Raw genomic sequence first — 25,557 nt, forward strand, 5'->3', positions numbered from 1 at the left:
TAGTGGGGTTGGGGTTTCAACATATCTGTGGGGTAATGGAGGGCAAGGATGAGAGAAATCATTCAGTTTGCAGCAAATGTTAAATATTGAAGAACAATGTGATAAATGTTTCAGGAAAATGATGATGTTTGAGGAAAGCCATTGGGGGAAATTATGATGACAAGACCTGAAATTGCCAAATTGCTGAACATTATTTGAAACAGCCTGAAGTGTATGATGTAGACTCAATAAGATGGGGTAAGAGAAAGGTTGAGAGTGTTGGACTTTATACCAATTAAATTTGGGAAGTATGATTGGGCATTGTAGTAGATAAGAACAGTAGAACTGAATGATATCTCGGAATTGATACTGACTGAATTCCATATAATGAATGACATTACCCAGTGTCCTCATGTTGACTGAAAAAAAAAAATATGCATTTGAAAAATGAGAGAGCCACATTCTAATACTTAAAGGATGTGACTGGTTTTCCAAGTGTCACTAGGGACCATATGCATTTTGTTTATAAGGCCCATTCCTGATTGCTACTCTAGAATTAATTATTTAGAATATTTGGAGCTGGGACAAAAATGTACATTTTAATAAATTTCCCAGGTGACTTTATGCACTTCATTGTTTTAGGAGATCTAATTCAGGGTGAAAAACTATAGATATGACAGGAAAGGTGAAAAATAACTCAAGTGAGGAGGTGCCTTTTAAGAAAGGTGATATATGCTGGGTGCCATGTTACACGTCTGTAATCCCAGCACTTTGGGAGGCCGAGATGGACAGATCACCTGAGGTCGGGAGTTCGAGACCAACCTGACCAATGTGGAGAAACCCCATCTCTATTAAAAATACAAAATATTAGCCAGGTGTAGGTGGTGCATATCTGTAATCCCAGCTACTCAGGAGACTGAGGCAGGAGAATCACTGGAACCCGGGAGGCAGAGCTTGTGGTGAGCCAACATTGTGCCATTGCACTCCAGCCTGGGTGACAGAGTGAAACTCTGTCTCAAAAAAAAAAAAAAAAAGTGACATAAAGGGATGTGAGAATCATGCAATTAGTTGATATTTTAATAGAAAACCCTGATTATAATGTGGGGGGTAAATATAGAGAATTTTTAAAAATGGGTCTTGATTGGGCAAATATTTATTTTTGGCACCAGTACGCCCAGAAGCAATAACTGTCCTATTTTTTTCTGCACATTAAATAAATGATCAAGACTTCTTGATTATAACACCACATATCTATATTATCATTCCTAGGTTCTTGTTTTAGTTGAAACTCTCATTATACCCTGTGTAATTCTTATCCAGACAACTACAATAGCTTCCTCACTGGTATACCAGACTCTAGTCCTTCCTTCCCTTCTTTTATCCAGTAGTTTGTTGTACAAGGAAAGCACAGATTTATTGAAATGAAAGTATGCTTCACAGAGTGGGAATGGCTCAAGGGAGTGGCCCAAGAGCACTGGTTACAGAAGTTTCTGGGGTTTTAATACCCTCTAGATGTTTCCCATTGGTTACTTGGTTATACCCTGCGTAAATAAAGGAGTGGCCTGCAACCAGGAGGTGACCAATCATAGGCTGAAGTTACAAAATTACAAGTGAAGACTTGGCCAACAACTAGTCTGATTGGTGGTGGGAGGGAACCAATCAGAGATGCTTTTCGTGTTTCATCTGCTACCACAGTGTAAAGGGAGTAGCCTCTCATCCCTTTGTTACTTGGATGTGCAGAGGTGAGGTTTTCCTTTTGATTCAGTTCTAGGAAGTCAGCATGAATAGGCCTTAGATTCCCTGCCTCCAGACCCTATTCTCCTGCCTCAACAGTGGTGGTCGTGGGTTGAACAAAAGATACAATCCCTATTACTTGTGAATGTGGCCGTATTTGAAGATAGGGTCTTTGCAGATGCAATCAAGTTAAAATGAGATAATAATGGATTGAGGTAGGCCCTACTCCAATGTGACTCGTGGCCTTATGAGAAGAGGGAAATTTGGACACAGAGCCAGAGACACATAGGGAGAAGTCCATGTGATGGCAGAGGTAGAGTTTGTAGTTATGCTGACATGGTCAATGAACTTCAAGAAGCTAGGAGAGAGGCATTTGCCCTCTGAACCTCCAAGAAGGAACCTAACCCTGACAACACCTTGATTTCAGAGTTCTGGCAGCCAGAATGGTGAGAGAATAAATATCCGTTATTTTAAGCCACTACATTTGCGGTATTTTGTTACAACAATGCTAGAAAACTAATATACAGTCTTTCTAAAACTCATTTCTTTTTTTAAAATTATCCAAGAGGCTCCTACAGTCTATAATGTAAATATGAACTCTTTAGAAAGATACTCAAGTTTTTTCAATGTTTGTGATCTACCTATTTTATCAGTCTCCTCTCTTCTCTCTCTTGTTTATATCAAACCATTTGAACTTCTGCGATTTTGACCCATACTCTCACCCTGCCATTTCTTTGCACATGGTGATCCCTCTATTAGACATGTGAGCTCCACTTCTGAAATGCAACCACCTGGAAACACCCACTTTGAAGTATTAATCCAAGTGACATTGGATTAAAGTTTTCCTTGACCTCCTCCAACCCCAGCACAGTGCCAGGTACTCTCTCTTCTTTCCCTTTTATTGCAACATATACACCTCTTCATTTTGGCACTTATTAGATTATAATGTAATGGTCTAAAAAATGTATTTATTTTCCCCATTAGATAATAAAATCGTTGAAGCAAAGAACGTTGTCTTTTCTTTCAAATGTACAGTGATCCAAGTCATGCCTGAAACATAGTAGGCCCTCAGTAACCAATTGGTAAATTAATAATCAAATGAAAGAATTAATGAATATATGACAGATTTTAAAAAAGATTTTGTCATTACAACAGAAGAGAAACTAGATTTCTGCTAATGTGTGTCAGTGTCTTTAACACAGATGGTAAAAATAACATTAATTTGGTCTTTTAATGTGTTGCACAGTCACTATCACAAGCATAATAGTGACTGTGGGGCTTATATTTATTTATAAGCATGGGGCTTATAGGTAATAAATAAAAACTTCTGCCATGGTGGCCCAGCCAACTGTACTCTGCTCTGTCTTCAACCCTTCCTAAAATATTATAATTCTAATGCACACAGATATTTGTGGTAGCCATCCTTAGAATTCCAGAAAGTGCAAATATTGATGAACTAAAACACAAAGTTTTGTAATTCCCTGCACCTTAGTTTGCCCTCGGTTGCTTTATTGAAATTAGCTGTGTGACATCATTCTGATTCATGGTACACTCAAAATTAGCTTAAAATTATTAAGTATGGCAATTTTGCCACCTGATTTGAAGCCAAATAAATTTCCTTTAGTACAGCATACATGAATGTTTTTTAAAAGCATCACTGGCAAAAGGGAAGTTAATAAAATTAATCTGATCTTGAAAGTTTGCTTAATTTCCATTTTATAAGGTGATAGATGATAGACCAGACACACATATATATTTAACTCCTTACACAAATATTGAATCAATGTTGTCAATAAGAGAAAAAGACTGAGATTCCAATTCGAAGTACATATGCCTTGTTAACTTCTTCATGTCTTTGTTTTCTTTTCATCGTTGGTTCTCCTACAGTGGCTCTTGGAGAAAGGGGAAAAGCCTGTGCTCTTAGAAAGTGATAATGAAATAGACAAGCCACAGCCTAACAGATGGGTAAGCGTGCTGGAGGATGAGCTTCACGTGGATTCAGAGCTGTGATTACACCCCCTCCTGGTTTCACCCCCAAATGACTCCCAGTGTGCACCTGTAGATCGTAAGCTCAGTTCTTTCAGCTGCACCACCAGAGACACCCTTGCTGACAGAATAGCCCTTCCCCTCTGTGCGAGATTTTTCTCTGTGCACATTTTGATTGTTTCCCCACCTCCCTCATTTGATTTTGGCTGTGCTTGCTGTTATAATTATTTTACAAGCGTGTGTACAAACAGTGTGCTACCTCTTCAAACTTCTCTAAATACCTTGGGAACTCAAGTTTTTGGAGGGAGGCTTCTCCAGCCACCTGTGGCTGCAAAACTGTGTGTGATTCCTTGAAGACCGTCAGGTGTGGAGGGGTGATGTATCCTGCTTCCCTGCCGTTCTAGAATGATAGGAGGTTGTGATAGCAGCAAACTTGGAGATCATGTCTGATTTGGATACTTTACTCATGCAGAAACTGGAGTGTGGAGAAGACTAGCGCTCTCTTCAAGTTTACCAGGTTAGTTTTACTCTCTTCTTGAGGAGCTCTTGGAAAGGGACTGTGACTTTTAAATAGAGGTGAATAATTTCAAGGAAGGTTTCACCTACCACCTATTCTCCTCTCCTATGCTTTTCCCCAAAGCTAGCTTTGTTTTCTCCTTGGCTTTGAAAATATGTTGTGTATATTATAGTTCCATTTCCTTTTTGAGTTGTAACTGCATCTTTATAAGTATATTTCTCCTAATTATAGGCCTCTTGAGGACAGGAACTCTATCTTACTCACTTCTGAATCTTTAGTGCTTATGATAAATACCAGATAAATATTGTTACATAAATTAAGTATTAAACTAACGTCTAAGGGTAGAAATTAAAGATTCAATAGATGAAAGAAGGAAGGAAAAGTAATAACTGGTCATGCTAACCCTCTTATTAGAGTATTGACATGAAAATAATTTTATGGCCTTGAGAGGGCTTCTAGCTCTACCTATAGCTAAGGGACAGTTATAAGCTTAGTTTTTTAACCTGGTCAAAAACCCTTTACATCAAGATATCAAAGAAAATCTATTTCTATTTTTAGCTCACTGATTCTATCACATTTTTGTCTAATCCATTTCATAAAGATGAAATAATCTGTTACTTACCTAAGGATAATTTCAAAGTAAATTTGAGTACATGATAGTGGATTGTTTTGAGTAATTTCATCAGATATGTGCTTTTCTGTGGTCACCAAGACTTTTTTTTTTTTAAATGAGGCAATCTTGGGTCACTGCAACCTCTAACTCCTGGGTTCAAGTGATCCCCCTGCCTCAGCCTCCTGAGTAGCTGGTATTACAGTCATGCACCACCAAGCCCGAATAATTTTTGTAATCTTAGTAGAGATAGGGTTTCACAATGTTGGCCAGGCTTGTTTTGAACTCCTGACCTCAGGTCATCCACCCACCTCAGTCTCCCAAAGTGCTAGGATTACAAGTATAAGCCACCACGCCAGGCCTATCACCTAGACTTTTAAAATGTGTGTGTGTGTGTGTGTGTGTATTAGCATTAGAATTCTTTTCTAAATTAAGATAATAAAATATTTGTTCTCAAATGTCTAAGCTCATGGTAAAATATAGTTTACATCTTTATCAATAGTGAATATGTACATATTCATGTACTAATTCATCATTACTTAAACCAGTATTTTTAGGGGCATCTGCTTTGTGCAAGAACTCTGGTAGTTTCTCCAAGACAAAAAATGAAAATAAAAATAACAAAACTCGTTCTCTGTACTCAAAGCACGTAATTAATATTATATTCAGTAAAGCTGGAGAAGTCCAAATTTCCATATCTACCTCATATATTATTTACTAAATTATATGCCTATCACATTATATATGTATCAACACACATTTGGTGAATATACTCCAAGTAATTATGATAGTATTCTGATAAATCATGAAGATTTTATTAATGGATAAAAATAATTAAAAAACATTTTGAATGCAAATGAGAGACACACACTAAGAATTGCACATAACTTACAAACTAATTTTAATATTTAAGAAAATTTTGTCAGTTGTCCTGTAGTTTTCCAAAAGTAATGGCAGTCTCAAACTCACAGTAACTGCTGTGGACATGAATAAAGGAACATGAATTTCTTTACTGTGCACTCTGTGTGAGGCAGCACCCACAGTGTTTACCTGAAAACATTTTATTAGAGATCAGCGAAGTGGAGCAGTCAGAGCACAATAATACCTTTTTTAAGAAGTACAAGATGTACTGTGGGCAATACTTGAAGAAAACTTAAAGCCTAAAAATGGTTTATTGGTGGTAAGAATAGCAGCTAACAAGTATGGAGTGTGGTGTGTGTCTGGCACAATGGACTATACATCTATTTCTATATCAGCACAGTATGTTATATATGGTCCTCAAATGTCTTGGAATCCAACGTGGCTTTATAATTTTCAGCTTTGTCACAGTTTACAACAACAGCAATTGAAAATACCTCTGGTTTGAATAAAGCAGTGGTTGCCAGTGTCTGAGGAGAGGGAAAATGGAATGTTGTTCAGTTGGTACACAGTTTTAGTCATACAAGATGAATAAGTTCTAGAGGTCTACTGAACAGCACAGTACCTTATATTTAACAATACTGTATTTTGCACTTATAAATTTGCTCAAAATGTAGAGCTTTTGTTAGGTGTTCTTACACATACACACACACACACACACACGAGACACGAATAAACTTCTGCAGATGTTGAATGTGTCTATGACCTTATTTATGGTGTTGGACCCTTGGGTGTATACATATGTCCAAACCCATTGAAATGTGTATTTAAATATATGCAGGATTTTTACTCAATTCTACTCAATAAGGCTGTTAAAAAAGAAAATATATCTGGGTTTCTTATGAAAGATGAAAATCACTAAAAGATGTAAACTTTGGAGCAAGCATATTAATCGACTCATCCTAACACTGAAGTGATATTGGAACTCATGTTGCAGCTTTTTTATGCAATGCAAAATTAGAGAGAAGATATCTGCAAAGCTACAGTCTACTTGTCATTATCAGGAACAGGTGTTCAGAGTCAATGTAAATTAGGGCGGTGCTGGATGTACAGATGCAACACATTAGGGATGCAGTGGGCAGCCTTTATGATGCTTGGCTCAAAGATAAACCAAGGCACTGAACTTTGGCCAGATCATCTCTTTCTTCTCTCCTGATGTATAAGCCTGTCTGCCACTCTTCTTCTGGATGCTTTTCATCTTGTATATTAATGGTGAAGAAAGCCTTTCCCCTGCAACATGACTGGCAAGTCTAAAGACACACATTGCCTAATTTCTTAGTTGTTGTCTCAATAGCTACTTAAGAAAAATCCTGAGAGTGACAGCTCACTAGAGCAAGAGTGGTTTGTAAAGAGTTCCAAAAGTAAACATAAATGTTTAGTTCAGCATTTTATTGATAGAATTCATACCCTGAATTAAGATACACATATTTATATACATTTTCTATCTCCTTCCTGTTGAATGATTTTATTCTCAAGTAACATGTAATTGTGCAAGTATTATATTTATTTATCTATGTACTTATATGTGAGACGGAGTCTCACTCTGTCACCCAGGCTGGAGTGCACTGACACTATCTCAGCTCACTGCAGCCCCTGCCTCCTGGGTTCAAGTGATTCTCAGACCTCAGCATCCTGAGTAGCTGAGATTACAGGTGCACACCAATATGCCAAGCTAATATTTGTGTTTTTGGTAGAGACGAGGTTTCACTATGTTGGCCAGGCTGCTCTTAAAGTCCTGACTTCAAGTGTTCCACCTGCCCCAGCCTCCCAAAGTGCTGGTATTACAGGTATGAGCCCCCGCACCTGGCCCTAGTTGTGAACATATTCACCCTTAATATTGAGTGTACCTTTTTTATTTTATTATCTGCTCTTTATATATTACATAAACTTGAAATACTAAGATCTTTTCTATCAAGTAGATAAGAAAAATACAAAATAGGAATAAATATGTGATCTGTGGCTTTTTAACTTCTTTACAGAACTTATAATTATTTCTAAATGTGATTTATTTAGTTCCTTCTAAAACTGAAGATGGCTGAAACATTAACCAAAAGATTAAATGTACTACACAAAATGATATTCAATAATATAACAATAGTTGACAAGTCCACTGTTCCTTATTTCCAATAATTCTGATAGACCAAGGTTAATCAAAACAGAAAATTGATTTCATTCTCTACACTTCTAATCATATGCATAGCACAGTAGCTAGCATATAGTATAGCTCTTTCTCTATCTATTTTGGTTAATTTCTGGAATCTATTGGAAAGTTTATATTCATATTTACTAATTACCAGTGAAGCCACTGGATCTAGTGTCTTTGTGTTCTTTTCTTTTGATTTAGTATGAATTTTTCCTCAGGAAGCATTAGTTTTTAATTTACTTATTACTCTGATTTTGTGCAGATTTAAGTAGGCAGAGAAAGCACAGTGAAGTAATGTCTTTATATACATTTAAATGCATATATTAAATTAAATACATATAAATGACAGTGAAAAGGGGAGATTGCAAACCTTTTCCTACACAAGGTTCTACACTTGTCCTTAGGTCAGACTAATCAAATTGGCACAATAGGAGGTAGGATTTTTGTCTACTCTTCATCGATTCCATTGAATCACTATTACTAATTCATTAATTTGAGGTGTATTTTTACTATTAAGCTTGTACTTAAATATCTATTTTAAATATATTCGAGGAATTTCTAAAAACTACATGCAGAGGGGCGAGAGGAAAAAAAGATGTCAGTGGCTTGCCAAATACTGAATCTCAACAGAGAAATGGAAACTATAAAGAAAAAAACCAAAAGGAAATATAATTCAAAAGAATAATCAGAATGAAAAATGCACTAGATGTGTCTGATAGCAGATTTGAGATTGCAGAAAAATTAATTGGTTAATTTGAACATAAGTAATAGACATATGCAACTTAAAGAATACGCAGGAAACACAATTAAAGTAAAATTAGCTGGGCATCAGAGACTTACGGCACAATGCCAAGCATACCAATTGATGTGTAATCACGGTCCAAAAAGGATATAAGAGAGACAAAGGGAGAATAAAATGTAACAAATAATCATCAAAGCTTTCCTCAAATTGGTGAAAAATGTTAATCTGGAGATGTAGGAGCCCAATAAACTTTAAGTATAATAAATACAAGAGGTGCCCACCTAGGTACATCATAACCAATCCCATGAAAGCCAAAGACAAACAGTCTTGAAAGCAACAAGAGAAACTTGACTCATGATGTACAAGAGCACAGAAAATTTTGTTAAATTTTATTGTGTATGTTTAATGATTTTAAAAAATTTTGATGACTTTTCATCTGAAAAAATGGGTGGCAGAAGGCAATGCAATGACATTCTCAAATGCGTAAAGCAAAAATAGCCTCAAATTTTAAATCCAACAAAACTATCTAATACTGTTAAAATGTTTTTATTTAATCTTATTGAGCCAATAATTGCTATATACATTATATAAAGAATAGTGCTTCCATTTTCCCACAAAATGTTGCATTTTCTTGAGATTTATATTCTTGTGAAGATGCAATCAGTCTAGCAAAAGTATGACAGGTACTGAAAAGTGTTATGCATCTGTTTAAAAAGCATTCTGGTCGATTTTAGCTGCTCTTTCCACCAAAAAAAATAAAAAGTAAATAAAAATAAATAAATAAAGGTAACTGTGGGATGATAGATATGTTCATTTGCTTCACTGTATTACTCCTTTTACTTTTTCTTATGTATATCATAATATCATGTTTGCTACCTTAAAAGCACACATTGAAATTTATTTTATTTTTTTTTTGAGACGGAGTTTCTCTCGTTACCCAGGCTGGAGTGCAATGGCGCCATCTCGGCTCACCGCAACCTCCGCCTCCTGGGTTCAGGCAATTCTCCTGCCTCAGCCTCCTGAGTAGCTGGGATTACAGGCACGCGCCACCATGCCCAGCTGATTTTTTGTATTAGTAGAGACGGGGTTTCACCATGTTGACCAGGATGGTCTCGATCTGTTAACCTCGTGATCCACCCGCCTCGGCCTCCCAAAGTGCTGGGATTACAGGCTTGAGCCACCGCGCCCGGCCTGAAATTTCTTTTTAAAGAAAAGCATTTCAGGTAATACTCCTTTTACTTTTTCTTATGTATATCATAGTATCATGTTTGCTACCTTAAAAGCACACATTGAAATTTATTTTTAAAGAAAAGCATTTCAGGAAAGGGAACCAAAAAAAAAAAAAAAAAAAAAAAAAAAAAAAAAAATACCAGTAGGCTAGCATGGCTAAAGCCCAGTGAGGTTGAGGCAAAATGGAGGGGAAAGGGATGGAAGAATTTGTTTAAAAATCACCCTGGGGCATTGCATGTTCTAGACGGACTCTGGTTTCTATAGTGATTGCACTGAGAGCAGAGAAGTCACAGAGTTTCTTTTCAACATGAACCTTTCTTAAAATCATCAGGAAATCATAGTATGGTATATGCAGGATACCATTTGCCTGTAATATTAAAAAACAAAGAAAATTATATAAATGCATAACAATAGTTGGAAAAATGTAAATCAACTTCATATTTGTGTTTACTACTTAGAACGATGGTAAGAAAGGAGAGTGGCAAAAGATATATGAAGACTTTAGATATATTTAATATTTTAATATCTTAAAATCTGATAAAAATGACAAATTATTGACAGTAATTACTGAATAATGGTCGTCTGCATTTTCCATTTGAAGAGTTTCATACACAGAATTATTTACAAAATGAGTCAGGGAATATATGCTAAAACAAAAGTTTCTTGCAAGGGCCTTGATATAGTTTGGATCCATGCCCCCACCCAAATCACAGGTCGAACTGTAATCCCCAATGTTGGGGGCAGGGCCTGATGGGAGATGATTGGATCATGGAGACGGATCTTTCATGGAAGGCTTAGCACCATCCCTTCAGTCCTGTTCTTGTGATAGTGCGTGAGTGAGTTATCACAACATCTGGTTGTTTGAAAATGTGTAGCACTGCCCCTTGGGTCTTCCTCCTGCTCCAGCCACCTAAGATGTGCCTGCTTCCTCTTCACATTCTGCCATGATTATAAGTTTCCTGAGGCCTCCCCAGAAGCAGATGTTGCTATACTTCCTCTGAACAGCCTGCAGAAGTGTGAGCCAAGTAAACCTCTCTTCTTTACAAATTACCCAATCTCAGGTATTTCTTTATAGCAATGTGAGAATGAATGAATACAGGCCTCAAAAGTTATCATAATTATTTAACTGTAATACTTTATAATTTATTTGGCTCTTTAATTGACAATCCAGTTTAAGATCAGAGTAATCAAAGTTAGACAATAGCACTTACCAAAGTCAGGTGGTGTAATAGATGTGTTATGTTGGTCTGTCTGTCCTCTCATAGGCACCTATTAGGTTGAAATTGCCATTTTTAGTTTATCGAATTATAAAATATTTGTAATCTACACTGCTTGACTTAGTAGAAGAATTGCTGTGGTTGAGCATTTCCTCCTTCCTGATAGTTGGTTTTCTCTTCATTTGAAGGCACATTGTTCCTTATCAAACAAATGTGGGAGGAAGTCCTATTACACTTAAAAGTGACTACAACAAACTGAAATTGATATTATGGACAACATGAAAAGCTAAGCTTATTCTAGTATTATCAAACCTCTTTACAGATTAAATGCACTAGATTTACAGTTTGCCTTTCAAACCCATTTTTCTTAATTTTTAAAAACTTTAATAAATGCATCAAATTGGGGCAAAATATAAAATTACCTTTTGTTGGCAAAACATTTCATAAATCCTGATCAAACTGCTTATCCAAAATGTCGATGTTATATTTATTCTCATGAATTCTTGGAGAGAAAGACCAAAGTTTCAGATACTTTCAGACACAAGAGGGAAAGAATCAGTAAAAGGTCACTGGAGGCCAGGAAGAGAGAGACTAAAGACAGTTTGCTAAAAAAGAAGTTCATTTAAACACAGTGATTTGAAAACAGACACAACAGGAAACAATCTATATTATCTTTTATTTGCTCAATCTTTTTGGTTTTACTACTGCCAATTCCACCCCTGCAGTTCAGACCTGGCAGCAAAATCTCTCTTACTTTCCAGCAGCTTTTCACAAACTGATAAGGAACCAAACTCAAAGAAAAAAAGAGAGAAAGGAATAGACTTAAAATCTCTGGCTTTGCCTTTTTCTTGATGTGTATCTTATTTCTTACAGCTTCACCCAGAACATGGTAAGGTTCGACAATGGAAATTTGAGCCTGACTTAGAAATGCCTGTCTGTGACTACCATAAACCTTCACCTTAATGGTTTTATGCATCCATATAAAGTTTTCAGCAGCATTGTGTATATCTTGAAAACATAATGACTGTTAGTCAATTCATCCTCATGTCCTCTGAAGGTGAAATCCTTTGATATGTAGGGCTGCAGAACTGTGTAGCTGCACCAGGAGAAATAGCATTCCAACTATGATCTTACGTAGTGTGATCATTTATTTAAGTAAAGCCATCTGTCATATTTTGGGTAGAAAATTATATAGTCAAGATGGATTTTTTTTTAAACATATTGTTGCCATGCTTTGGTTGACAAGGGTTTATTTTTCAGATTGAAACAGTAATTCTTACTCATCTCCAATGTTATTTTTGTAATAAATCCCAATGAACTGCTGTGTTTTAAGTACCTCATTGTGATTCACACCAGTGACATTCAGGGCATCTTCCTGAAGCATCAGTTCTGGAATAGATTGATCAATATGTCGATTTGGATCGAGTTCTTTATTGCAGTTGTTTCAAAATTAAAGAACTTCATATTCTAAAGTTCATTAGTTTGCCAAGTGAGTTGAAGTAATGGCTCTCTGCTATCCTTTCTAACCTTAGTTCATTGAAAATGTTTTCTTTTTTTTTTTTTTTTTTAATTGCATTTTAGGTTTTGGGGTACATGTGAAAAACATGCAAGGTTGTTGCATAGGTGCATACGTGGCAGTGTGATTTGCTGCCTTCCTCCCCTTCACCCATATCTGGCATTTCTCCCCATGCTATCCCTCCCCAACTCCCCACCCCACCGCTGTCCCCCCCACGGCCCCCACAACAGACCCCCACATTCCCTGAACATTTTCCAAAACGAGTTGTCCAAGAGTTTCTTCATGTCCTGATAAGTTTCTCTGTAATAGATTTGGTTCTTTTCTTTGTTCTGCACTTCAATTTCTCCTTAAGCTAAAATTTATCTTCCCATTAGCAAGTCGTTACTTTAACTGTAGTCTGCTTTGTGGGTGATAAACCCTAAAAGAGAACATTAGACTTTGAAGGACCTTTGTTTCCTTCCAGAGCTTTCCTGATAGCAAAAGGGACATTTGGAATATTGACCATGACCAGCACAGGACATTTTCTTCTAAACACCCTGAATGGCATAGACATTTTCAAATATTCCAAAGCCAGTCATGGACTTTTACTTGCCTACTGTCACCACAAACTGGAGAGGCTGCAGTTGAGCTCCCTAGTTTGGCACTGCAAAAACTCAAGTTTAATCTGAAACTCCCCAGTTCCCTTTCTTAGCTATGGTCATGATTGGGAGGTGGAGGGATAGGAAGGGGGAGGAAGAGAATTAAATTTTATGCATATGTTTAATTTCCTAGGTAGAATTAGAAATAAATCATTTCTAGGACTGTGGACTAAATTTTAGGGCATGGGTTTCTGAGGAAGTTGATAAGACCCAGAGTAGTAGGGATCAACAGAATGATGTAAATAGCCTGCGGATAACTCTGGAGAGAGTTTAATAATAACAAAGCATTTTTTTTAAGAGCTTGTTCACTTTTTTAAATGCTTATCTTACCATTTTAAAATCAGTCAGAAATTTTCATGTCATTTAAAGTGATTTTTAAATACAACATCATCTTATCTTGGCGAAAATAGGTTCTGAGGATTCAATAATCTAAATACTCGAAGAACAACTAGGATTTTAAGTCTCATGCTGTAGTTAGGCATTGTTGTTCTCCCCTGTAGCTCTAAGGTTAGTTACATGTCAGGATTTCTTATTTGAACCAACTTTTGGATTAATGCTGTCCTAGAGCAAAACTTACCTCCAGCACCATAGGAATTAAGAACCAGCAGAGCATCAAAAAAAAAAAAAAAAAAAAAAAAAAAAGGTTGTGTGATTCTTATTTTTATAGTTTTATGTCATTACTCTTCTTTAATATGCTTCATGTTTATCTGGTCCGTTTAATTCTTGTTTAAGATCTAATAAAGTTTGATCTCTCAACCACACAAAAGAATCCTTGTAGAAAGAAAACAATTCAATGAACAAAACTATTTGATAGAAATTGATAGAAACAAAACCAATTTTAATTAGGTACTTGATCCCATCACTCTTATTATACAAAGTATATAGAAAAAAATAAGTGAAAACATATTTTTTGGAATTTTTCTTTTGTTTTATTTTTATTTTTTTTCATTGTACTTTAGATTCTGGGGTACATGTGCAGATCATGCAAGATTGTTGCATAGGTACATTCATGGCAAGATGGTTTGCTGCCTCCATCTCCCCATCACCTATACCTGATGTTTCTCCCCGTGTTATCTCTCCCCACCCTCTCTATCCTCCCTCACACTATCCCTCCCCTAGCCCCCGCTCAATGAACCCCAGCGTGTGATGCTCCCCTCTGCGTCCATGTGTTCTCATTATTCAACACCTGCCTATGAGTGAGAACATGCAGTGTGTGATTTTCTGTTCTTATGTCAGTTTGTTGAGAATGATGGTTTCCAGGTTCATCTATGTCCCTGCAGAGGACATGAACTCATCGTTTTTTATAGCTGCATAGTATTCCATGGTGTATATGTGCCACATTTTCTTTGTCCATTATATCATTGATGGGCATTTGGGTTGGTTCCAGGTCTTTGCTATAGTAAACAGCACCATGATGAACATGCATGTGCATGTGTCTTTATAATGGAATGATTTATAATCCTTTGGGTATATACCCAGTAATGGGATTGCTGGGTCAAATGGAATTTCTATTTCTAGATCTTTGAGGATTCACCACACTGTCTTCCACAATGGTTGAACTAATTTACACTCCCACCAACAGTGTAAAATTGTTCCTATTTCTTCACATCCTCTCCAGCATCTGTTGTCTCCAGATTTTTTAATGATCGCCATTCTAACTGGCATGAGATGGTATCTCAATGTGGTTTTGATTTGCATTTCTCTAAGGACCAGTGATGATGAGCATTTTTTCATATGTCTGTTGGCTTCATATATGTTTTCTTTTGAAAAGTATCTGTTAATATCCTTCATCCACTTTTGGAGGAGGTTTTTTTTTTTTTCTTGTAAATCTGTTTTAGTTCTTTGTAGATTCTGGATATTAGCCCTTTGTCAGATGGGTAGATTGAAAAAATTTTTGCCCATTCTGTCCGTTGCCAGTTTGCTCTAATGATTGTTTCTTTTGCTGTACAGAAGCTCTGAGGTTTATTTAGATCCCATTTGCCTATTTTGGCTTTTGTTGCCATTGCTTTTGGTTGTTTTTACTTTCTTAATGTATTTTTTTGGTTCTTGTTTTGGCTTCTTGTGTTTCTCTCTTAATGTATTTGTTTTTTAGCCTTTGTTAATTTGTAACAAATGTCTCTAAACTTCATAGTTTCCACTGTATACCCCTGCCTCACAAACACAAACACCATTTTATCCCCTTTATGATATTAATCCAGATTAACATGAAGTTTAGAAATGATGCAGTGCATTCTCATTGGCCCAGAGTTAATGCAATACTTTTCTATTATCCATACTTCTTGAACTAAGAATATTTAACCAGTTGATTATGCCCATAGGGCTTGTGCTGCACTAGAAACCACACCATCCAAATTCACTGTCATGTTTTTTGAATGCCACCTCTATTTCTTCAAATTCGTTACTGGGATTGATTTCCCTAGGAGTCAGTTTCATCAGGTATGAGGATTTTTGTTTGTTTTAACTCGTCAAGAGTTTTATTCCTCTGTACATTTCGAATGAAGACATTATTCACTGAGGACATTAGAGAGTCTTAAATTGTAGAAAAATCTAACCTGTAGTCCTATAGAATAATTAGCCTTCCATCTGGTTTGGCATTGAAAAGTGTGAGCCCACATAGAGGAAGGGGAGAAACCTCAGGCACTTCAGGTATATTGTGATAGTTATTTTTGCCGTTTCCATTTTTTTCCAGTGCAAGGAAAAATATCTTTCATTTAAATCTTGTCTAAAACTACATCATTATTCTTTCTTTCATTGTGTATTATCCAAAGGTGTATCATTAGTGAGATAAGTGTGCCATATTTTATATTAATTGTTTTAATTGACTGCACTAAAACTGGCTGGGAGAACTGAAGTATCGAGTTAGGATGATGATTGTCTTTGATAAAACTTAAGTCATTGGATTAGTAGGCTAAGTCTGAAGTGCAAATGCTTAATCAGTAAAGAGGAAACGTTTAGTAAAAAGGGTCATAAACACTAGCATGAAACTCACAGGATACTCTTATTCCAAAGGTTTTGAGCAGAAGTTGTCTACTTCATGCTGCCATTGGCCTGTTTGAACATCTTGGCATTTCCTGGCAGATATACTGGATCGTGTTGCTTATCTAAACAACTTCAGTTAAAGATTTTTGCTAAAATAAAGCTTTGTAGTTCTGCTAAGATTCCTTCTATTTGTTCAAAAGTTTGGGAGTGACTACGTAAGTGAAGTTTCTGAATAATAGCAAACCCTTGCATAATTCAAGAATAACTATTCCAGTTAAATATATTCCCATTTGATTGGATAGAAAAGTTGCAATGTCTCAGGCAGAAAACACAAACTTTATGTATCTATGTATATATGTGTTTATTTATAGCTCTGTGAATGATGTGACTTTTGAAAGGAAAATGATTCAAACCATCTACACAATATGCATACTATTTTTAGTACGTATTTATAGTTCACAAAAAGAACCAATTGTATGAAATCTATTTGGAGATAGATGCTCAGAGATTCCTTAAGGGCAGGGTTCCTGTTCATCTCACTTTTATTATTTTCTCATAAGTGTATTAGTTACAGGGCTGGGTGGGGTGGCTTACACCTGTAATCCCAGCACTTTGGGAGGCCAAGGTGGGTGGATCATTTGAGGTCAGGATTTCAAGACCAGCCTGGCCAACGTGGTGAAAACTTGCCTCAACTAAAAGTACAAAAATTAGCCTGGCGTGGTGGTGCACACCGGTAGTCCCAGCTACTTGGGAGGCTGAGGCAGGAGAATCACTTGAACCTGGGAGGCCAAGGTTGCAGTGAACAGAAATTACACCACTGCATTCCACTCCCACATGGACAACAGAGAGACACTCTGTTTAAAAAAAAAAAAAAGAAAAGTGAGAAAAAGGTATATTAGTTACAGAGGAAGCATAAATTGCCCACCCTCTGCTATTCAAAAAATGTTTTCCCATCTGTGTTTATTTAATATTACAGCCAATTTACCACTACTGTGATAGTTTCCTTCATGGACGATTTTGACTAGTAAATTTGAGTTTTTTTCATTTGTTTGTTTTTTCTGGTACTACCTAATAACTATTACGGTTGCTGCCAAGTCTTGTCTTCATGGATCTTATAGCTCAATCATTCCAGGGCTTTTTCTAAGACTCGACAAAGCCAGATTTTTATGCCCATAACAGAAGATGATGATTTCTCCATGGAAGTGTTGATAATGTTTTTTGTTACTTTTGGTCTGTAAAAAGTCAAATCAGACTGTTTAGTGTAGCAAACTACTATAGTATATCTATCATCTTTCTAAGGTATACATCATGTATTTTAATAATATTTTCATAGTATCTACTGTGCAGTTTGCTACCTTCTATTGTACATTTTGTTGTGAGCCTTATTTTAACAATAGTGATTATTGAAGATAGAATCAAATACTTCACATTTGTTGTTCATTTTTAAAGGGTATCTGAGAAGGTTAAAAAGCCTCTTTATTTCTATGATATCTTAAAGAATGCATTATTCTAAAAATGTATTGGTCGTTACTATATGTATTTACCCTATTAGTAAGTTGACATGCCCTAGAATGAACCACATTTGCCGTTTGACCTTTTTGACTTCCTTTGTGTTGTTGTTCTTGTTGTTGTTTTTTAAGGAACTTACAAGAGACTAGATATTGCATACTATCCTGGTATCCTTTTTCATTTTTAAGATTAGATCCATGAACCAAAAACATCCAGCCAGGATATGGTATAAGAGCATCCCAAAAAACAGTTCATGGCCATCCCCAGAAAACACACGAACTAAAAAACACAGTGTTCTATACTGGATAAATGTTAAGCAGTGGCTCCTTTAAGGGTGTTCTACAAGTGGAGAACAATACAACAATAATTCATAATAAGTTAATCAACTAGTAGAAAACTGTTGGTGTTTTCCTTTAGCAATAGACATGCACTCGAGATTTAATGATCCTCATACAAGATCTGAGGTGGTGTGACTAATTTATCTGAGGTCTGTAATTGCTCTGAGGCTGAGTCTCAGCCTTAGCCTGCTGTTGAACGTAGCCTAAATGCTTATACACATACAAAAAGAAAGATTTATGATTGTATTAGTTTCCTAGGGCTGTAGCAACAAATTACCACAAACAGAGAGGCTTAAGACAAAGACATTTATTCTCTCATGGTTCTAGGGTCCAGAAGTCCAAAATTGTGTTAGCAGACCTGGTTCTTTCCAGCGGCTCTGACCTTGAATTCCATGCCTATCACCTGGCTTTTGGTGGTTGCTGTCAGTCCTTGGCCCGCCTTGGCTTGCAGCTGCCTCACTGCAGTCTTCTCCTTCATGTGCACATGGCGTTCCCCTCTCTGCATCACCACGTGTCCTCTCTTCCTCTTATAAGGAGTCAGTCATCAGATTTAGGGTGCACCTGAATCCAGTATAACCTCAATTTAACTAATTACATCTGCAGTGACCCTATTTCCACATAAGGTAACATCCTGAGGTTCTGAGTGGACACTATTCTGGAGGGACACTATTCAACTAACAACAGTGACCACCCACAAACTATCAATGACCCTGCTATAATTATACTATCTATGTTTACGAATTCTTTTTCTTATTTTACTTGAGATGGAGTTTGGTCAGTCACCCAGACTGGAGTGCAGTGGTGCGATCTCGGCTCACTGCACCCTCCACCTCCCAGGTTCAAGTGACTCTCCTGCCTCAGCCTCCTGAGTAGCTGGGATTACAGGTGTGTGCCACCACACCCAGCTAATTTTTGTATTTTTAGTAGAGACAGGATTTCATCATATTGGTCAGGCTGGTCTTGAACTCCTGACCTTGTGATCTAACCACTTTTGCCATAAAAAGTGCTGGGATACAAATTTTTTTATCCATAGAGATACTGTGACTATAGTTTATTCTTTGGTAATTTCCTAATTCATAAATGGCATAGGTTCTCAGAAGTCTAGATCAGTTTTACTCTAGATATTTATAAGAAAATTTATAAGAGCTTCTAAAATAATCTCTCTGGAATATGTTTTATATGAAAGTTCCATTTGTAATGTAGTTTCTATCTATTAAATCTATAGAAATTATGTCATGGTAGAGAAATAAGTATTTGTCTAAAAAGGATCCTGAAAAAAAGTTCCAGATTGAGATTTGGGAAAGAACTTACAATTGTTAGAATTTTTTATCACTTGAGTGACTTTAGTAAATAAAGCAAATAAAGTTCATTTGACCTCAAACTTTTCTTTTTTTTTTTATTAGCAACAGAGGACATTTTATTCTACATTTATTTATTTCTTTATTTTTATTAGCAACAAAGGACGTTTTATTTTAATTATATATTATATATATATATATATATAATTGCACTTTAGGTTCTGGGATACATGTGCAGAAGAACATGCAGGATTGTTGTATAGGTACCTACATGGCAATGTGGTTTGCTGCCTCCATCCCCCCGTCACCTATATCTGGCATTTCTCCCCACATTATCCCTCCCCAACCTCCCTACCTTCTGCTTTCCCTCCCCTAGTCCCCTCTGACCGACCCTAGCGTGCGATGCTCCCTTCCCTGTGTCCATGTGTTCTCATTGTTCAACACCCGCCTATGAGTGAGAACATGCAGTGTTTGATTTTCTGTTCTTGGGTCAGGTTGCTGAGAATGATGGTTTCCAGATTCATCCATGTCTCTAAAAAGGACAGGAACTCATCGTTTTTTGTGGCTACATAGTATTTCATGGTGTATATGTGTCACATTTTCCTTGTCCAGTCTATCATCGATAGGTATTTCAGTTAGTTCCAGGTATTTGCTATTGTAAACAGTGCCACGATGAACATGCATGTACATGTGTCTTTTTTAATAGAAAGATTTATAATCCTTTGGACATATACCCAGTAATGGGATTGATGGGTCAAATGGAATTTCTGTTTCTAGGTCCTTGAGGAATGGCCACACTGTCTTCCACATGGTTGAACTAATTTACACTCCCACCAACAGTGTAAAAGTGTTCCTATTTCTCCACATCCTCTCCAGCATCTGTTGTCTACAGATTTTTTAATGATCACCATTCTAACTGGCAAATGTGGTTTGGTTTGCATTTCTCTAATGACCAGTGATGATGAGCATTTTTTCATATGTTTGTTGGCCTCATATATGTCTTCTTTTGAAAAGTATCTGTTCAAATCCTTCACCCACTTTTGAATGGGTTTGTTTTTTTCTTGTAAATCTGTTTTAGTTCTTTGTAGATTCTGGATATCAGCCCTTTGTCTGATGGGAGATTGCAAAAATTTCTTCCCATTCTGTTGGTTGCCAGTTCACTCTAATGATTGTTTCTTTTGCTGTACAGAAGCTCTGGAGTTTAATTAGATACAATTTGTCTATTTTGGCTTTTGTTGCCAATGTTTTTGGTATTTTAGTTATGAAGTCCTTGCCTATGTCTATGTCCTGAATGATTTTGCCTAGGTTTTCTTCTAGGGTTTTTATGGTGTTAGGTCTTATGTTTAAGTCTTTAATCTATCTGGAGTTAATTTTAGTGTAAGGTGTCAGGAAGGGGTCCAGTTTCTGCTTTCTGCACTTGGCTAGCCAGTTTTCCCAACACCATTTATTAAACAGGGAATCCTTTCCCCATTGCTTGTTTTTGTCAGGTTTCTCAGAGATCAGATGGTTGTAGATGTGTGGTGTTGCTTCTGAGGCCTCTGTTCTGTTCCACTGGTCTATATCTCTGTTTTGGTATCAGTACCATGCTGTTTTGATTACTGTAGACTTGTAGTATCGTTTGAAGTCAGGTAGCATGATGCCTCGGGCTTTGTTCTTTTTGCTTAGAATTGTCTTGGCTATGCGGGCTCTCTTTTGGTTCCATATGAAGTTTAAGGTGGTTTTTTCCAGTTCTCTTTTGGTTCCATGTGAAGTTTAAAGTGGTTTTTTCTAGTTCTACGAAGAGGGTCATAGGTAGCTTGATGGGAAGTGTTGAATTTGTATATTACTTTGGGCAGTATGGCCATTTTCACAATATTGATTCTTCCTAACCATGAGCATGGAATGTTTTTCCATCTGTTTGCATTTTCTCTTATTTCCTTGAGCAGTGGTTTGTAGTTCTCCTTGAAGAGGTCCTTTGCATCCTGTGTTAGTTGTATTCCTTGATATTTTATTCTCTTTGTAGCAATTATCAATGACAGTTCCTTCTGATTTGGCTCTCATGAAGTCTGTTATTGGTGAATAGGAATGCTTGTGATTTCTGCACATTGATTTTGACCTCAAGCTTTTTAAAGTTGATAATTTACCATTAAGATCACCTTTTTCTTAGTTTCCTCCCACCCCACACACAGTGTGCCACAGCCACTTTTTCTCCAGAACATTTCTCTCTTTCACCTTCTCTCTTTTTATTCTTTAATTATAAGCCAATTTGCCTTCCTTCTTATATTTCCAAGTATCTTTACAATTTTGCTCTGATGGTCAATCATAGTGGGCTTAATGGTAGATATTTTCACAATCATGCAGTTAATAAATCTGCATCATTGTCCATTTACACTTTATTATTGTGAGTAAAGAAAGAACAGGATGTACTGAAGTACTAATGCCTTCCTCCTAGTGGCAACTTTAGCCATCTTTGTCAAGTTTCCCTTTTATGTTTTACCCAAAATTGAACTTTAATTCTTCTAGTGGCTCTTCTGTTTGCATTATTTACAGGTATTCCTACAGAGGGAAGCTTTTGGTTCTTTGATCAAAAAAGACTTATGTTGTATTGATTTCTAGCTTATTAACTTTTTAAGGCTCTCAGGGAACATCTACCACCTACTGGATATTTTCTAATTAGTAATTGTACATTTCAATTTTAACTGTCTCTTAATTCAATTTCGAGCCCATTTATAAAGAGAAAGAATAAATGTCCCTTTATTTTAGCTGTTGGCCTATTCCAAATACTATTCAAAAGTTCCCTAAATTTTATTTGAATCTTTACTTAGTTTATAATTTGAATCTTTGTCCAATTTTCTTTAAAAAAGAGGCTCTGAAAGTGTTTAACATTTCAAATTATTACTTTTATTGCTTTCCCATGGCAATTATTTTTACACGCCTGAGTCATTTAAATCTCTTTCTCAGCTTTTAAATAGTTTTTCTCACCTGAGGGAAAGACAATTAAATAAAGTACTTTAGGTTTATGTCTATGTGTGCTCAGTGATTAGCTCCGACTTGTAAGTGAGAATGTGCAGTATTTTGTTGTCTGTTCCTGTGTTAATCGGCTTACAATTATGGCTTCCAGCTTCATCTACGTCACTGCAGAGGACATGATTTCACTCTTTATGGCTGCATACTGTTCCATGGTGTATATGTGCCACATTTTCTCTATCTAGTCTACTGTTGACGGGCATCTAGATCAGTTCTATGTCTTTGCTATTGTGAATAGTGTGGCCATGAACATACAAGTGCGTTTTTGATATAATTATCTGTTTTCCTTTGGTTATATGCCCAGAATTGGGATTGCTTGGTTGAATGGTACCTGTGCGTTTGAGAAATCTTGAAACTGCTTTCCACAGTGGCTAAACTAATTTACATTCACACAAACACTGTATAAGCTTTCTCTTCTCTCCCAAGTCTTGTCAGCATGTGTTGTTTTTTTGAGATTTTAATCATGGCCATTCTGACTGGTATGAGATTGTGTCTCATTGTGGTATTGATTTGCATTTCTCTGACAATTAGTAATGATGTGCGTTTTTCATGTTTGTTGCCAGCTTACATGTTTTCTTTTGAAAATTGTCTGTTCATGTCTTTGACGATTTTTTTTTTAGTGGAGTTATTTGATTTTAGTTTGTTGATTTGTTTAAGTTCTTTATAGATTCTGGACATTAGACCTTTGTCAGATGCATAATTTGTGAATATTTTTTCCCATTCTGTGGTTTTCTGTTTACTTTGTTAATAGATTCTTTTGCTGTGCAGAAGCTCTTTAGATTAATTAGACACCACTTTTCAATGATTGTTTCCATTGCAATTGCTTTTGGGGACTTACTCAAATATTATTTGTCAAGACTGATGTCAAGAAGGGTATTTCCTAGGTTTTCTCTAATGATTTTTATAGTTTGAGGTCTTACATTTATATCTTTAATCCATCTCGAGTTAATGTTTGCATACAGCAAAAGGTTGGGGTCAGTCTCATTCTTCTGCATATGAATGGCCAGTTACCTAGCCCCATTTATTGAACAGGTAGTCCTTTCCTCATTGTTTCTTTTTTTTTCCCCATTGTATTCTATAGTATCTATGTTTTTTTTAATTGCATTTAGATTTTGGGGTACATGTGAAGAACATGCAAGATTGTTGCATAGGTACACACATGGCAGTGTGATTTGCTGCCTTCCTCCCGATCACCTATATCTGGCATTTCTCCCCATGCCATCTCTCCCCTACTCCCCATCTCCACTGTCCCTCCCCTATTTCCCCCTGACAGACCCCAGTGTGTGATGCTCCCCTCCCTGTGTCCATGTGTTCTCATTGTTCAACACCTGCCTATGAGTGAAAACATGCAGTGTTTGATTTTCTGTTCTTGTGTCAGTTTGCTGAGAATGATGGTTTCCAGGTTCATCTGTGTCCCTACAAAGGACACGAACTCATCATTTTCAATGGCTGCATAATATTCCATGGTGTATATGTGCTGCATTTTCCCTGTCCAGTCTATCATCGATGGGCATTTGGGTTGGTTCCAGGTCTTTGCTATTGTAAACTGTGCTGCAATGAACATTCGTGTGCATGCGTCCTTATAGTAGAACGATTTATAATCCTCTGGATATATACCCAGTAATGGGATTGCTGGGTCAAATGGAATTTCTATTTCTAGGTCCTTGAGGAATTGCCACACTGTCTTCTCCAATGGTTGAACTAATTTACATTCCCACCAACAGTGTAAAAGTGTTCCTGTTTCTCCACATCCTCTCCAGCATCTATTGTCTCCAAATTTTTTAATGATCGCCATCCTAACTGGAGTGAAGTGGTATCTCAATGTAGTTTTGATTTGCATTTCTCTAATGACCCGTGATGATGAGCATTTTTTCATATGTTTGTTGGTCTCATGTATGTCTTCTTTTGTAAAGTGTCTGTTCATTTCCTTCACCCACTTTTGAATGGGCTTGTTTGTTTTTTTCTTGTAAATCTGTATTAGTTCTTTGTAGAATCTGGATATTAACCCTTTGTCAGATGGGTAGACTGCAAAAAATTTTTCCCATTCTGTTGGTTTCCTATTCACTCTAATGACTGTTTCTTTTGCTGTGCAGAAGCTGTGGAGTTTGATTAGGTCCCATTTGTCTATTTTGGATTTTGTTGCCAATGCTTTTGTGTTTTGGTCATGAAGTCCTTGCCTACGCTTATGTCCTGAATGGTTTTGCCTAGATTTTCTTCTAGGGTTTTTATGGTATTATGTCTTATGTTTAAGTCTTTAATCCATCTGGAGTTAATTTTAGTGTAAGGTGTCAGGAAGGGGTCCAGTTTCTGCTTTCTTTTCATCGGTCTTGTTGGAGATCAGATGGTTGTAGATTTGTGGTTTTATTTCTGAGTTTTCTATTCTGTTCCATTGGACTGTTTGTTTTTGTACCAGGTTTGGTTTCTGAAGACTACTAGAAGGGGTACTAAGGGAAGAGGAACATAGGTTGAAAAACTACCTACTGGGTGCCATGCTCACTACCTGGTGCAATATACCCATATAGCAAACCTGCACATGTACCCCCTGTGTCTAAATTAAGAGTTGAATTTTTTTAAAAATTCCCCTAAGCACTGCTTGTGCTGTATTCCATAAACCTTTATATGATGTGTTTCTATTTTGTCTCCTTCTAAATATTTAAATTTCTCTAGGGATTTTTCTTTGACTTCTGTGTTATTTAGAACTTTATGGCTTAATCTTCAATTATTTGAAAGCTTTCCAGCTATGTTTCTGTTATTGCTTTCTAGTTTAATTCTAATATGTATTTTAAGTATATTTTATATGTTTAGTATTCTTTTAAATTTGTTTAGATGCATTTTATGGCCAAAATGTAGTCTCAGAATTCTATGTGATTTTGAGAAGAATGTATACTTTGCTATTTTTAAAGGATTCTATAAATTTCAATTAAATGCAATTAATTGATGTTTCTGTCAAACTACTAAAAATGGAAATTTCAATAAATAAATAAGATAGTTTAGGTATGGATCTGTAGTCCGGAACTATAAGAATCTAGCAAAATCCTAAATTCTGCCACAAGTTTTGGCCTGTCTTTCCAAGAATTTGTAGCCTTTACTTGATTCTTTACTGGGGTTTTAATTTAACTGTTCTACTCTATCTTTGGCCCTACCACATGACTGCTATTTACTTGAGAAAACCCTGAAGAAAGGGAAGCTTATCCAGG

This window comes from Aotus nancymaae, unplaced genomic scaffold, assembly GCF_030222135.1.
Source record: "Aotus nancymaae isolate 86718 unplaced genomic scaffold, 86718_ANA_hifiasm-v0.15.2.pri h1tg000020l, whole genome shotgun sequence".
Lineage (NCBI taxonomy): Eukaryota > Metazoa > Chordata > Mammalia > Primates > Aotidae > Aotus > Aotus nancymaae.